This window comes from Lissotriton helveticus, chromosome 6 (assembly GCF_964261635.1).
Source record: "Lissotriton helveticus chromosome 6, aLisHel1.1, whole genome shotgun sequence".
Lineage (NCBI taxonomy): Eukaryota > Metazoa > Chordata > Amphibia > Caudata > Salamandridae > Lissotriton > Lissotriton helveticus.
The window spans coordinates 672,401,476-672,417,121 of NC_136067.1; the positions used below are offsets into that span (position 1 = coordinate 672,401,476).

At 39.2% G+C, this 15,646-nt stretch overlaps 2 long non-coding RNA genes across 2 annotated transcripts; both read left to right on the forward strand.

The window, feature by feature from the left end:
* The first annotated feature begins 2,572 nt into the window (after positions 1-2,572).
* LOC144761478 (uncharacterized) lies at positions 2,573-3,589 on the forward strand. Its single transcript, XR_013595739.1, has 3 exons — positions 2,573-2,858; positions 2,967-3,095; positions 3,460-3,589. It is a non-coding gene; the product is annotated as an uncharacterized LOC144761478 (long non-coding RNA).
* Positions 3,590-8,754: 5,165 nt separating this feature from the next.
* LOC144761479 (uncharacterized) lies at positions 8,755-9,771 on the forward strand. Its single transcript, XR_013595740.1, has 3 exons — positions 8,755-9,040; positions 9,149-9,277; positions 9,642-9,771. It is a non-coding gene; the product is annotated as an uncharacterized LOC144761479 (long non-coding RNA).
* Positions 9,772-15,646: the final 5,875 nt, after the last annotated feature.

Sequence of the window (15,646 nt, forward strand, 5' to 3'; positions counted from 1 at the left end):
AAATTTACCTCACACATAAGTAAGAACTGTGTGGAATTTCTGGATATCATGATCAAAGAAACTGAGGGCCATCTTACTGTTGAATTATATACGAAGCCCACGGATAGGAACAGTATGCTACACTTCGATAGCAACCATCCAGCATCGCAGAAGAACAATATTCCTTATGGACAATTTCTTCGGTTAAGAAGAAACTGCACATCAATGTCAGACTATGATAGACATGCAACAACCTTGAAAGCAAAATTCCTAGAGAGGGGCTATCCCAAAAGGATGGTGAGGCACGCCTATAAACGTGCGAAATATTTTAACAGAGAAAATTTTTTCGAACCAAAAGAGGAAAGTCAAAAAGGTCCACAACCAATTATGTTTGTCACGAATTTCTCACAGATCAGTCACCAAGTCAAAAACATTATCAATAGAAATTGGTCACTGATAGCGGACAAAACTGACGTCCCTATTCCAAAGCCTATGTTCTCATTTAGGAGAAACAAAACGATTCGGAACTCCCTTGTGCATACATACAGGGACACTCCGAAAACTTCACAAACAACAATTGATGGCAACCCTTTACCCACAGGGACACATCCGTGTATGGGTTGTGTGAATTGCACAAGTATCATCAAAGGCAATAAAATCATAGTCAACGATAGATCTGTAAATATTAAAAGCTTTATAAACTGGAGGACCAAAAATGCAATTTATCTGATCCAATGTCCCTGTCAGAAGTCCTACGTGGGAGAGACATCAAGGGAAATCAGGCTCCGTTTAAATGAACATCGTTCTGCCCTCAGAACAAACAAAACAGGAGCACCTCTCACTGAACATTGGAAGGCAGCCGGCCATGGTCTTGAGGACCTAAAATGGTGTGGACTAGAGAGGATAACAGTCAGTAAAAGAGGAGGCAACTATAATGACAAAAGGAAGAAAAGAGAACAATTCTACATGTCTACCCTCAACAGTGTGAGAACGGGTCTTAATTCAAGAGAGGACTGGGAGAAAATTATCAAGTAAACCGACCAGCCTTCGAAAGAAAAATTAGAATCTGAACTTGTGAGTCCCCGGAGACTTAGAATACAAAAAATCGTTTATCCCCGGTATGTCTTAAATAACTTAAGGCAATCTACAAAATGAACATAGAATAAATTTTCACAATGGGTATGGTAATTTGAATTAACCCCAGCAAGATATAACCTGTGTGGCATTGATGTAGGGCAACTCATTTAGATAAAACGCTGAGATACAAAAAAGGAGGGGTTTTATAATTATTGAATATAATAGAACAACTGATAGAATATAGTAAGTACCTTTTTTCACAATATTAGGCTCATGAGGAAAAATACGAGCTTTTACTACTTTAGGAATGCATTGGTAGTCCTAACCAATGGGAATCGACATGGTAAATATATCGATTCACTCGCAGTCGTGCATTGAAGAACACGAGCGAAAATCACCATAGAAACGCATAAAGTTCCCTCATCCAATCACAGGAATAGCGGGAACCAATTCGCGGTAGAAAGTGCAACTCGTAACCTTGCATAGAAGGCGGGGAGGAAAATCGCTATGGAAACGCATTTTGCTGTTTCCATCAATGAGCGGGCATAGAAGGCGGAGAGGGAAATCACCTTGGAAACGCATTCTGCTGCTTCCCCCAATGGGCTCGTACGACGTGATTGACATGGGCCAATACGCGGATGAGAGGAATGACGTATGCCCACCCTAGTAACAGTCTCTAAGAGAATCAACATGGCAGCCAATCGGGTTAGGTAAAACAAATGCACAATCAGAGCGCGGCAGATATTTAAACGGGGAAACAAAGCGGCAATTCATTTTACTTTCTGGAAATCGACCAGAGGCGACGGGCTGCCAGGAACCAGGAGCAGGGAGGCCGACTACATCAAAATAGGTAAGAATGAGAGAGAAAAGATTAGCCTAACTCAGGGACATATAGAATTAGGAATAAGGGTACTTATAATGGGTAGAGGAACGAATAGGAAATAGAAATAACAGTAAAATGTGCCTATGGGTATAAATGTACACATGAAGGCAAGTAAAGTACTACTAATGATACATAGACCAAGTCGGCAACAAATAGGATAAATAAGAAACAAATAGAGGATATCAAGAAAGATTCCCTACCAACAATATTTGTATTATACATCCACAGAAATCTCTATATATTCACGTGACTATACCCAGTAATGCAACACGTTGGCCGGTGATCTTCAATGGTAACCAAGAGGATCAAGTCAAAAGACGGCGCATGAACCCCTAAACACTGGGTAAGGGACCTCCTGTGTGACAATATGACCATAGTGAATAGGAGCGATGTAAAGAGTGTATAATTGAGTGATTAATTAAATCTTTCAGATTAAAACCATCCCAGTAATACGGTGGCTCCTCCTGGCAGCAACCCCCAGGAAGAACATAGCAGACCAAAAGGTATAAGGTCAATGACGTGAATGTCTATTATTATTAAATGTAGGATGGGCCCTGGGAATATATATATTAAGGAGAATATCTATTTCTGTAGGTCCACATAAACTTCTTGAAGTCCGCCTAGAGATACAGATGGCTATGGAATGAATATTGGCCCAATATCCAAATAAAAGAGGTATGGAATTAGGTGATTGTTTTCCCTGAGATGTTATAAACTAGGTACAAAAATTAATAATTTTAAAAGATGGTGATGTAAACAGAACTATCTTTTTTTAGATCTAGCACATTTGCTAATTGTACACGGCAGATCGTGACTCTTGTCTCTCATCGAGAAACCCATTGATTAAGACTTCCTGAAGCCTGCCTATAAATACAGAGGGCTATGGAATAAATATTGGCTTAATACCCAAAGGAAAGAGGTATGAAGTTACTTGAATGTCCTTCTGGGATTGATTAAAAACCAGAAATAAAAATGCAAATTAAGAACACCAAAAGATGGTTACCTAAAAATAAATATCTTATTTCAGATTAATCACAGTTGCTAATTGAACACGGCAGATCGTGAAAAATCTTTCATTCATCGAGAAAACCCTTGGAAACCACTTGGGGCCAAGCACTACCCTCCAGTAGAGCCACTCTTACTCCTCTGGAAAAAGGTATGCCCACATTAGATAAGGCATAAAATGCAAATGGTTGCGTAGTAACAGCATTGGAATAGAGAATTCCAAGGGAAAGGCAAACATAGTTAAATTGTGTAGTTTCGTAGCATGCATAAAAATTGAGTATTGACGGGGGCTGAGTATAATATACGATGTAAGTAACAATTCCTTGATGTAAAAAATGAAGTGTTGTTCGATTTGGCTAAATCATATAAAAACGATTAGGGTTGTTTTTTTAAAAAAAGATATGTGCCAATCAGATATGTGAAATGTGAGAACAATGGGATAACTGAGACAGTGTTGTCAAATGATACATTAAGATATCAAATGGATGGTAACTCTATGTTTCTTAACTGTTTAGAATCTGTCCTGAAGAAGGTGTTCTATAAGAAAAACCGAAACGCCGCGTCGACCCTTGTGATTCTTTTCATTTTTAAAAAAAAATTTTTGTGTATAAATTTTTATGAAGCATATTTGTCCTATTGAACATGTTTTTTAATTGTTTTTTATAAATACTTATATGAATGATTATTGATTGTGTAATTTTGTTTATGTGAATAAATTTGAAACAAGAGTTTTTTACCAAATAAGTTTTGTGATATGTCTCAGATATTGTCATAGCTTCTAATATTTGCTTTTGTGGAATTATTGTCCCCGATGTTCTGTTGTATCTTTGCCTTTCCCGCCCATTCATCTGGCATGCTGTCTATAGTTAGACTTTTTCAGTACCTTTACTGAACGCTGGATACATCCTCTGAAGTCCATTTCTTTAATTGGGACTTTTCCTTTTGACACTCATATTTCCCCCCAGTCCCTAATCAGCCTGTGCGGGGTCCTCCTCCCTTTGTTTATAATATTACACTCAGCTTGTGAGCTGAGGAGGTGTGCAATTAGACTGCAAATCAGCAGAGTGGGTAAAATTTAAAACACCACATCACAATCATTGTGTGTAACAATAATGGAAGGAATTAAAACATACAGTTTTTCCGAAGATCAATTTAACCAACTGATAAATAGCAAATCCCGAAACAGCACAACAATTAGGTTAGATAAATCTGATGAGGAACAATGGGAGAAACTTTGGAACTTAAAAAAGAAATCAGTGAGGGCGGAACTCCATGCGGAGTTCTTAGTAGAGTACTGTAAAAACGGGATCATACCCAAGGGCCTCCAGGTCACGAATGAACCCGGGATTTTTATAACGGACAGGAGATTCATAGAAAAATGGACACTCGTAGCCAATCGGTGTAGTAGAGATTGGATTCTACTAATAATAGAAACAGCTAATGAATTCCTGGTAATCGAAAGAAAAGAAATAGAAGAATTAGAGAGCCAATTACAGCAAAGCACAGCATTAGAGGATGCGAAAGCCAAACTAGAGGAGATTCAAAATGATGTAGCTGGATACAAAGATTACCTGATTAAAAAGAAAAGCAATAAACTGATAAAGGATATTGAAAATTACAACCCTGAATTCGTGTATCCCTATCTGCAAAAAGATTTTTACGAGCGACCTAGGGAACATTTCCAATCCCGGAGACAGTGGCAGAACCAACCCAGAAATCAACCCAGGAAAAGGGTTAGGTTTTTTGATTCATCATACACAAGTACAGACTCAGATGGTGAATCAACTAATGAAAAGAACAGAAACGGGTATATGAGTAAACAACAACAACAACCAATTCTGAAAGAAGGTTTGTCTTTTTTAGAGAAACGAAACCAAACATTTGGACAACAACGAGGGAGAGGGAGAGGTCGAAACAATTACAACCATCAACCCCAATATGTACAAGCCCAACACCCTCAACGTCCACGAACCAGAAGTCAGAAACAATGGGATTAGTGAACTCCCAAAGAGGAGCAGTAGTAAATCTTTCTAAGTATCAACTATCAGCCACAGAGACTAAACTATTTGAAAGGGGCTTAGGATACGCTATTTGTTCATCTGTAGATAGATATGCCCTTGAAAGGGATTTACAACAATTCTTCAGAAAAGTAAGACTACAAATCTTTTTTGATGGGAAAGACAAGCTCCCAAAAGAAAATAAATCAGGTTTGAAAAACAAATCAACTTGGACTCCATCAATCAATATGGTGCATAAAGATGTGGAAGCGTTTGAGAGGTCTGTAGATAAAAGTGTAGAAAGTCTAATTAAACAAAAAACCTGGACACCTTCAAATGTAACCAAAGAAGAGCGAAAGGCATTAAAAGCACTTGAAAGTAATGTAACTTTAACAATAAAACCAGCGGACAAGGGAGGGAGTGTAGTCATTATGGATAGTACAGATTATGACAACAGAATGCTGAAACTTCTAAACAATAGGTCACACTATCAGAAATCAAACAGGGAAGAGTGGGAGAGCTTGAAGGATGACATACGAAGAATGCTCACATTAGCAAAAGATGAAGACATCATATGTGAAGATGAGTTTGCATTTATGTTGAACACGGACCCCTTAATTCCAGCACTATACGGTCTCCCGAAGATTCACAAAGATACTTCTGACCCCCCCATGAGACCCATAGTATCCTGTATAGGATCACTTACTGAGCCCTTAAGCAAGTACGTGGAAGTCTTTTTACAACCCTTGGTGCAGAAACAAAAGGCTTACATCAAGGACACAACATCGATGATTGAAAAGGTGGAAGGATTGGCTTTCAATCCAGAAACTCAAGTGTTAGTGACTTTGGACATCGAAGCGCTATACACTAATATTCCTCAGGACGATACTATAGCAATCATGGAAGAAATTTTGTGTAACAACTATCAGGATATAACAGACCATCAAGTATTTATCCTGGAATGTATAGTTTTGATACTCAAAAATAATATCTTTATGTACAAGGACGAACTATTCAGGCAAACAAAGGGGACCAGCATGGGGGCTACCTGTGCGCCGAGCCTGGCCTGCCTATATGTCTCGAAATTTGAAGAGAAACACATCTATAACGGAACCGCCCCATTCTATGAAAACATCTCGGAATGGGGCCGGTATATAGACGACATATTCTTCATATGGACCGGAGACATGGAGACTCTGAATGACTTTCTAATCTGGCTCAACTTAGGTGATGTCAATCTTAAATTTACCTCACACATAAGTAAGAACTGTGTGGAATTTCTGGATATCATGATCAAAGAAACTGAGGGCCATCTTACTGTTGAATTATATACGAAGCCCACGGATAGGAACAGTATGCTACACTTCGATAGCAACCATCCAGCATCGCAGAAGAACAATATTCCTTATGGACAATTTCTTCGGTTAAGAAGAAACTGCACATCAATGTCAGACTATGATAGACATGCAACAACCTTGAAAGCAAAATTCCTAGAGAGGGGCTATCCCAAAAGGATGGTGAGGCACGCCTATAAACGTGCGAAATATTTTAACAGAGAAAATTTTTTCGAACCAAAAGAGGAAAGTCAAAAAGGTCCACAACCAATTATGTTTGTCACGAATTTCTCACAGATCAGTCACCAAGTCAAAAACATTATCAATAGAAATTGGTCACTGATAGCGGACAAAACTGACGTCCCTATTCCAAAGCCTATGTTCTCATTTAGGAGAAACAAAACGATTCGGAACTCCCTTGTGCATACATACAGGGACACTCCGAAAACTTCACAAACAACAATTGATGGCAACCCTTTACCCACAGGGACACATCCGTGTATGGGTTGTGTGAATTGCACAAGTATCATCAAAGGCAATAAAATCATAGTCAACGATAGATCTGTAAATATTAAAAGCTTTATAAACTGCAGGACCAAAAATGCAATTTATCTGATCCAATGTCCCTGTCAGAAGTCCTACGTGGGAGAGACATCAAGGGAAATCAGGCTCCGTTTAAATGAACATCGTTCTGCCCTCAGAACAAACAAAACAGGAGCACCTCTCACTGAACATTGGAAGGCAGCCGGCCATGGTCTTGAGGACCTAAAATGGTGTGGACTAGAGAGGATAACAGTCAGTAAAAGAGGAGGCAACTATAATGACAAAAGGAAGAAAAGAGAACAATTCTACATGTCTACCCTCAACAGTGTGAGAACGGGTCTTAATTCAAGAGAGGACTGGGAGAAAATTATCAAGTAAACCGACCAGCCTTCGAAAGAAAAATTAGAATCTGAACTTGTGAGTCCCCGGAGACTTAGAATACAAAAAATCGTTTATCCCCGGTATGTCTTAAATAACTTAAGGCAATCTACAAAATGAACATAGAATAAATTTTCACAATGGGTATGGTAATTTGAATTAACCCCAGCAAGATATAACCTGTGTGGCATTGATGTAGGGCAACTCATTTAGATAAAACGCTGAGATACAAAAAAGGAGGGGTTTTATAATTATTGAATATAATAGAACAACTGATAGAATATAGTAAGTACCTTTTTTCACAATATTAGGCTCATGAGGAAAAATACGAGCTTTTACTACTTTAGGAATGCATTGGTAGTCCTAACCAATGGGAATCGACATGGTAAATATATCGATTCACTCGCAGTCGTGCATTGAAGAACACGAGCGAAAATCACCATAGAAACGCATAAAGTTCCCTCATCCAATCACAGGAATAGCGGGAACCAATTCGCGGTAGAAAGTGCAACTCGTAACCTTGCATAGAAGGCGGGGAGGAAAATCGCTATGGAAACGCATTTTGCTGTTTCCATCAATGAGCGGGCATAGAAGGCGGAGAGGGAAATCACCTTGGAAACGCATTCTGCTGCTTCCCCCAATGGGCTCGTACGACGTGATTGACATGGGCCAATACGCGGATGAGAGGAATGACGTATGCCCACCCTAGTAACAGTCTCTAAGAGAATCAACATGGCAGCCAATCGGGTTAGGTAAAACAAATGCACAATCAGAGCGCGGCAGATATTTAAACGGGGAAACAAAGCGGCAATTCATTTTACTTTCTGGAAATCGACCAGAGGCGACGGGCTGCCAGGAACCAGGAGCAGGGAGGCCGACTACATCAAAATAGGTAAGAATGAGAGAGAAAAGATTAGCCTAACTCAGGGACATATAGAATTAGGAATAAGGGTACTTATAATGGGTAGAGGAACGAATAGGAAATAGAAATAACAGTAAAATGTGCCTATGGGTATAAATGTACACATGAAGGCAAGTAAAGTACTACTAATGATACATAGACCAAGTCGGCAACAAATAGGATAAATAAGAAACAAATAGAGGATATCAAGAAAGATTCCCTACCAACAATATTTGTATTATACATCCACAGAAATCTCTATATATTCACGTGACTATACCCAGTAATGCAACACGTTGGCCGGTGATCTTCAATGGTAACCAAGAGGATCAAGTCAAAAGACGGCGCATGAACCCCTAAACACTGGGTAAGGGACCTCCTGTGTGACAATATGACCATAGTGAATAGGAGCGATGTAAAGAGTGTATAATTGAGTGATTAATTAAATCTTTCAGATTAAAACCATCCCAGTAATACGGTGGCTCCTCCTGGCAGCAACCCCCAGGAAGAACATAGCAGACCAAAAGGTATAAGGTCAATGACGTGAATGTCTATTATTATTAAATGTAGGATGGGCCCTGGGAATATATATATTAAGGAGAATATCTATTTCTGTAGGTCCACATAAACTTCTTGAAGTCCGCCTAGAGATACAGATGGCTATGGAATGAATATTGGCCCAATATCCAAATAAAAGAGGTATGGAATTAGGTGATTGTTTTCCCTGAGATGTTATAAACTAGGTACAAAAATTAATAATTTTAAAAGATGGTGATGTAAACAGAACTATCTTTTTTTAGATCTAGCACATTTGCTAATTGTACACGGCAGATCGTGACTCTTGTCTCTCATCGAGAAACCCATTGATTAAGACTTCCTGAAGCCTGCCTATAAATACAGAGGGCTATGGAATAAATATTGGCTTAATACCCAAAGGAAAGAGGTATGAAGTTACTTGAATGTCCTTCTGGGATTGATTAAAAACCAGAAATAAAAATGCAAATTAAGAACACCAAAAGATGGTTACCTAAAAATAAATATCTTATTTCAGATTAATCACAGTTGCTAATTGAACACGGCAGATCGTGAAAAATCTTTCATTCATCGAGAAAACCCTTGGAAACCACTTGGGGCCAAGCACTACCCTCCAGTAGAGCCACTCTTACTCCTCTGGAAAAAGGTATGCCCACATTAGATAAGGCATAAAATGCAAATGGTTGCGTAGTAACAGCATTGGAATAGAGAATTCCAAGGGAAAGGCAAACATAGTTAAATTGTGTAGTTTCGTAGCATGCATAAAAATTGAGTATTGACGGGGGCTGAGTATAATATACGATGTAAGTAACAATTCCTTGATGTAAAAAATGAAGTGTTGTTCGATTTGGCTAAATCATATAAAAACGATTAGGGTTGTTTTTTTAAAAAAAGATATGTGCCAATCAGATATGTGAAATGTGAGAACAATGGGATAACTGAGACAGTGTTGTCAAATGATACATTAAGATATCAAATGGATGGTAACTCTATGTTTCTTAACTGTTTAGAATCTGTCCTGAAGAAGGTGTTCTATAAGAAAAACCGAAACGCCGCGTCGACCCTTGTGATTCTTTTCATTTTTAAAAAAAAATTTTTGTGTATAAATTTTTATGAAGCATATTTGTCCTATTGAACATGTTTTTTAATTGTTTTTTATAAATACTTATATGAATGATTATTGATTGTGTAATTTTGTTTATGTGAATAAATTTGAAACAAGAGTTTTTTACCAAATAAGTTTTGTGATATGTCTCAGATATTGTCATAGCTTCTAATATTTGCTTTTGTGGAATTATTGTCCCCGATGTTCTGTTGTATCTTTGCCTTTCCCGCCCATTCATCTGGCATGCTGTCTATAGTTAGACTTTTTCAGTACCTTTACTGAACGCTGGATACATCCTCTGAAGTCCATTTCTTTAATTGGGACTTTTCCTTTTGACACTAAAATTTATGTGCGCCATATGCCCCCAAATTTCGTTTTCAGGGGTGCAGCAGGGTGTTCTTGAGACACCCCTGCACCTTTGGAAAAATTCCTAATTTGCGATGAGCTAATTGCTAATCGCAAATTGCACCTTCATTCCTATGGGCCTCCTGCTCCATGGAAATGAATGGGTAATTTGCAATTAGCAATTTGCTCATCGCAAATTAGGAATGGTAAAGAATCGCTATTTATTCCTTAAAATTCGCTATTTTGGAAATGCAAAATAGTTATATGATACATATGGCGGTTGATGTCTAACAAGATAAGAAGCTTAGGGATACATTTATGATGACTGGCGCAATGAAGTGGACATCACTTACTTCATTGGTAGAGCTTTACATGTATTATGTCCTCTGTATTCTTCATCAAGCGTAACTTTAATCTGCAATCCTGAGTAGGCCTCACCTTAAACAAACCTCTGGATAGGCCACACCTTATCGTCATCCTGAATTAATCATTTAAAATGCTAGGGACAGATTTATGATAGGTGTATGCCTCTTTTGCGCCACTTACAAAACACTGTCCACGGGGAAATGACTTAAAATGTCCTTAAGACACATGAATGTGTTTTTTTAAAGCGTTTGCAATTTTTTGGGGTGACTTTTAACATGGCTATGTGACTCAAACAGTCAAAATCTAAATTCACCATGCACAGGTGGGAGCATATTTACAAGGAATGTGCTCTATGGGGAAAGGTCTTATAATGTAATATGGGAAAAATGACATCAGAGACACTGAAATGCCTTATAGAGAAGCATACACCATTATGTCCTTGTCATAAATTTGCAAACCATTACTTTTCCCCAAAAACGATTTTCAAATCATAATTTGAAAACACTGCACATGTGGAAATTACTTAAAATGTCCTTAATTCAAAATTTGCTATTCCTTATTTTGCGATTGCACTGAAGGATTTGCAAATTTTGCGATTCCTTAAATGCAATGTATCAAACAAAAAATATGTAAAAAATGATATTAAGGATTTGGAAACTACCACCAACTTCTAGTTTGTGGTAATTTGCGAATTCTTTTCAAAAAGCATTTTTTTCCAAAAAACAAAAGGTGCCATATGACGCCTATACATGTCCTTAGGGCATGTATGTGTGCCATATGCCCCCAAATTTCTTTTTCAGGGGTGTAGCAGGGTGTTCTTGAGATACCCCTGCACGCTTGAAAAAAGTCCTATTTTGTGATGAGCTAATTGCTAATCGCAAATTGCAACCTTCATTCCTATGAGCCTCCTAGCCCATGGAAATGAATGGGTAACTTGCAATTAGCAATTTGCTCATTGCAAATTAGGAATGGTAAAGAATTGCTATTTATTCCTTAAAATTTGCTATTTAGGAAATGCAAAATAGTTTGATGGTACATATGGTGGTTCATCTGTAACAAGATAAGAAGCTTAGGGATACATTTATGATGACTGGCGCAATAAAGTGGACATTACTTACTTCATTGGTAGGCCTTTACATGTATTATCTCCTCTGTATTCTTCATCAAGCGTAACTTTAATCTGCAATCCTGAGTAGGCCTCACCTTAAACAAACCTTTGGATAGGCCACACCTTATTGTCATCCTGGATTAATCATTTAAAATGCTAGGGACAGATTTATGATAGGTGTATGCCTCTTTTGTGCCACTGTGCGTCACTTTTATGATGCAGCGGCGGTGCTAATTTGCAATTACCAATTTGCTCATTGCAAATTAGGAATGGTAAAGAATTGCTATTTATTCCTTAAAATTTGCTATTTAGGAAATGCAAAATAGTTTGATGGTACATATGGTGGTTCATCTGTAACAAGATAAGAAGCTTAGGGATACATTTATGATGACTGGCGCAATAAAGTGCACATTACTTACTTCATTGGTAGGCCTTTACATGTATTATCTCCTCTGTATTCTTCATCAAGTGTAACTTTAATCTGCAATCCTGAGTACGCCTCACCTTAAACAAACCTCTGGATAGGCCACACCTTATCGTCATCCTGGATTAATCATTTAAAATGCTAGGGACAGATTTATGATAGGTGTATGCCTCTTTTGTGCCACTGTGCGTCACTTTTATGATGCAGCGGCGGTGCAAAAGATTTGCTATGAGGCGACAACATTACAAATTGATGCATTTAGGCAGATATGTCATGGTGTAAAAAAAACGTACCACATGAAACCGATGCAGCAGTGATGCAAAAGATGCACCATGTCGCAAGACAGGCCTCACTTGGGGCCATATGTATCAAGCTAATTAGCATTCGCAAAGATCAAAATTCTACGAATTTCGGCCTTTGCAAATGTTAATTAGACAAATGGTATGTATCAAACAAGTTTGATGCAAAATAAGGAGTAGCAAAATTTGCTATTCCTTATTTTGCAATTGCACTGAAGGATTTGCAAATTTTGTGACTACTTAAATGCAATGTATCAAACAAAAAATATGTAAAAAATGACATTAAGGATTTGGAAACTATTGTGGTAAATTGGTGGTAATTTGTGAATTCTTTTCAAAAAGCTTTTTTTCAAAAAAACAAAAGGTGCCATATGACGCCAACACATGCCCTTAGGGCATGTATGTGTGCCATATGCCCCCAAATGTCTTTTTCAGGGGTGCAGCAGGGTGTTCTTGAGACACCCCTGCACCCTTGGAAAAATTCCTAATTTGTGATGAGCAAATTGCTAATCGCAAATTAAACCTTCATTCCTATGAGCCTCCTAGCCCATGGAAATGAATGGGTAACTTGCAATTAGCAATTTGCTCATTGCAAATTAGGAATGGTAAAGAATGGAAAGGGGCGACCATTCGGTCCCCCCGAACGTATGGTGGAGTACCACGATCCCCCCGGGAAGCCATCTTGGGCGGGAGGCGAGTCTCGGCTGGTATGCCCGAAGCGGCGTAGCCGGGGCTCGCCTTTTCCCGCCCTGGAGTGGGTTGTCCTAGACACTGACGCACTCGGCCACGCCCTCGGTGGCGGGCGGGGGCGTGTTGACGCCCGCCCGAAGACGGATAAAAGAAGCAACAAGCCAAGAAAACATCCTCTCGTTCCTGTGCTCTGAAGCTGCACCTCCCCACTGCACGTGAGCTCAAGACGGAACGAAGAGCCAATTTTGACCCACCCACCAGCCCCTAAGGACAGCTAGTTGTTTTGAAATAAAGTTTTGATGTGGTAACTCTATTTTCTTACAGGTTGTGACGATTGTCGTGATAACTTTTTGAGTATGCAATAAAGATGGTCACTTTCAGTATGTTGTGCACATAAAGGATTTTTGCAGTGGTGTTGAGCAGTAATCATGCCTTTAATAGGCTATAATTGTTTCGTGATTTAGTAATTTAGGTAGATTTGTCGTATTTATTGTCGGGCGGTAAGGTCATGATCGGTGAGCAGTAATTGGAAGATCCCTATGGGGGGGCTTCACCCATTACGGATGGGAGCGCTCGGGGGAGGTGGCCATTGGCCCCTCAACGGGGAGGCGGTCCCGTCTAAGGATAGGCCGCCGGAAGGAAAGGAAAGGTGGTCAAGGCCCCTTCCTGGATAGGAGGGGCTACGGGCCCTCCTGGGGAATTTCCCGGGGCCAGGACATCTGCGACGGCAGATGGGTAAGTTGTGTGGGGTTCGGGAGGGGGTTTACGCTACCTCTTAGACACCTCACACGAGTCCTCGGACGACCGTTAAATGGCGTCGAGTTCATTGGGGCCCCCGTCAAGTCCAAGGGAAATTGGTAGATGCACTTGAGGTACGCCTCTGTGCGGTTGGTCCTCTCACAAGTGAGGGTTGTATTTCTGGTTTAGGGATCTGACACCGGTTACGACCTTGCCGTTGGCCCTTAACGTTAGGATGTACAATTTCAAGTCAAATGTTTTGTAGGATGTTGGATCGGCTAGGAGAATCTTTGTATTAGAGATCTGTTAAGGTTAGCCAAACATCGTAATGTGGAAATGAAATTGTACATAATATGAAACTGTTATTTTAATGTTTTGATTTTGTTTCATATTTTAATAAATACGGCCGGGAGGGTCACTCCCTCCCGCCTTCCAAAAGTTCAGAACCGTTTCGGTTTCCCATCCTTGGGGATTGTGTCGAGAGGGGGTGGCGGGTATCTCAGCCATATTGCTATTTATTCCTTAAAATTCGCTATTTAGGAAATGCAAAATAGTTTGATGGTACATATGGTGGTTCATCTGTAACAAGATAAGAAGCTTAGGGATACATTTATGATGACTGGCGCAATAAAGTGCACATTACTTACTTCATTGGTAGGCCTTTACATGTATTATCTCCTCTGTATTCTTCATCAAGCGTAACTTTAATCTGCAATCCTGAGTAGGCCTCACCTTAAACAAACCTCTGGATAGGCCACACCTTATCGTCATCCTGGATTAATCATTTAAAATGCTAGGGACAGATTTATGATAGGTGTATGCCTCTTTTGTGCCACTGTGCGTCACTTTTATGATGCAGCGGCGGTGCAAAAGATTTGCTATGAGGCGACAACATTACAAATTGATGCATTTAGGCAGATATGTCATGGTGTAAAAAAAACGTACCACATGAAACCGATGCAGCAGTGATGCAAAAGATGCACCATGTCGCAAGACAGGCCTCACTTGGGGCCATATGTATCAAGCTAATTAGCATTCGCAAAGATCAAAATTCTACGAATTTCAGCCTTTGCGAATGTTAATTAGACAAATGGTATGTATCAAACAAGTTTGATGCAAAATAAGGAGTAGCAAAATTTGCTATTCCTTATTTTGCAATTGCACTGAAGGATTTGCAAATTTTGTGACTACTTAAATGCAATGTATCAAACAAAAAATATGTAAAAAATGACATTAAGGATTTGGAAACTATTGTGGTAAATTGGTGGTAATTTGTGAATTCTTTTCAAAAAGCTTTTTTTCAAAAAAACAAAAGGTGCCATATGACGCCAACACATGCCCTTAGGGCATGTATGTGTGCCATATGCCCCCAAATTTCTTTTTCAGGGGTGCAGCAGGGTGTTCTTGAGACACCCCTGCACCCTTGGAAAAATTCCTAATTTGTGATGAGCAAATTGCTAATCGCAAATTAAACCTTCATTCCTATGAGCCTCCTAGCCCATGGAAATGAATGGGTAACTTGCAATTAGCAATTTGCTAATTGCAAATTAGGAATGGTAAAGAATTGCTATTTATTCCTTAAAATTCGCTATTTAGGAAATGCAAAATAGTTTGATGGTACATATGGTGGTTCATCTGTAACAAGATAAGAAGCTTAGGGATACATTTATGATGACTGGCGCAATAAAGTGCACATTACTTACTTCATTGGTAGGCCTTTACATGTATTATCTCCTCTGTATTCTTCATCAAGCGTAACTTTAATCTGCAATCCTGAGTAGGCCTCACCTTAAACAAACCTCTGGATAGGCCACACCTTATCGTCATCCTGGATTAATCATTTAAAATGCTAGGGACAGATTTATGATAGGTGTATGCCTCTTTTGTGCCACTGTGCGTCACTTTTATGATGCAGCGGCGGTGCAAAAGATTTGCTATGA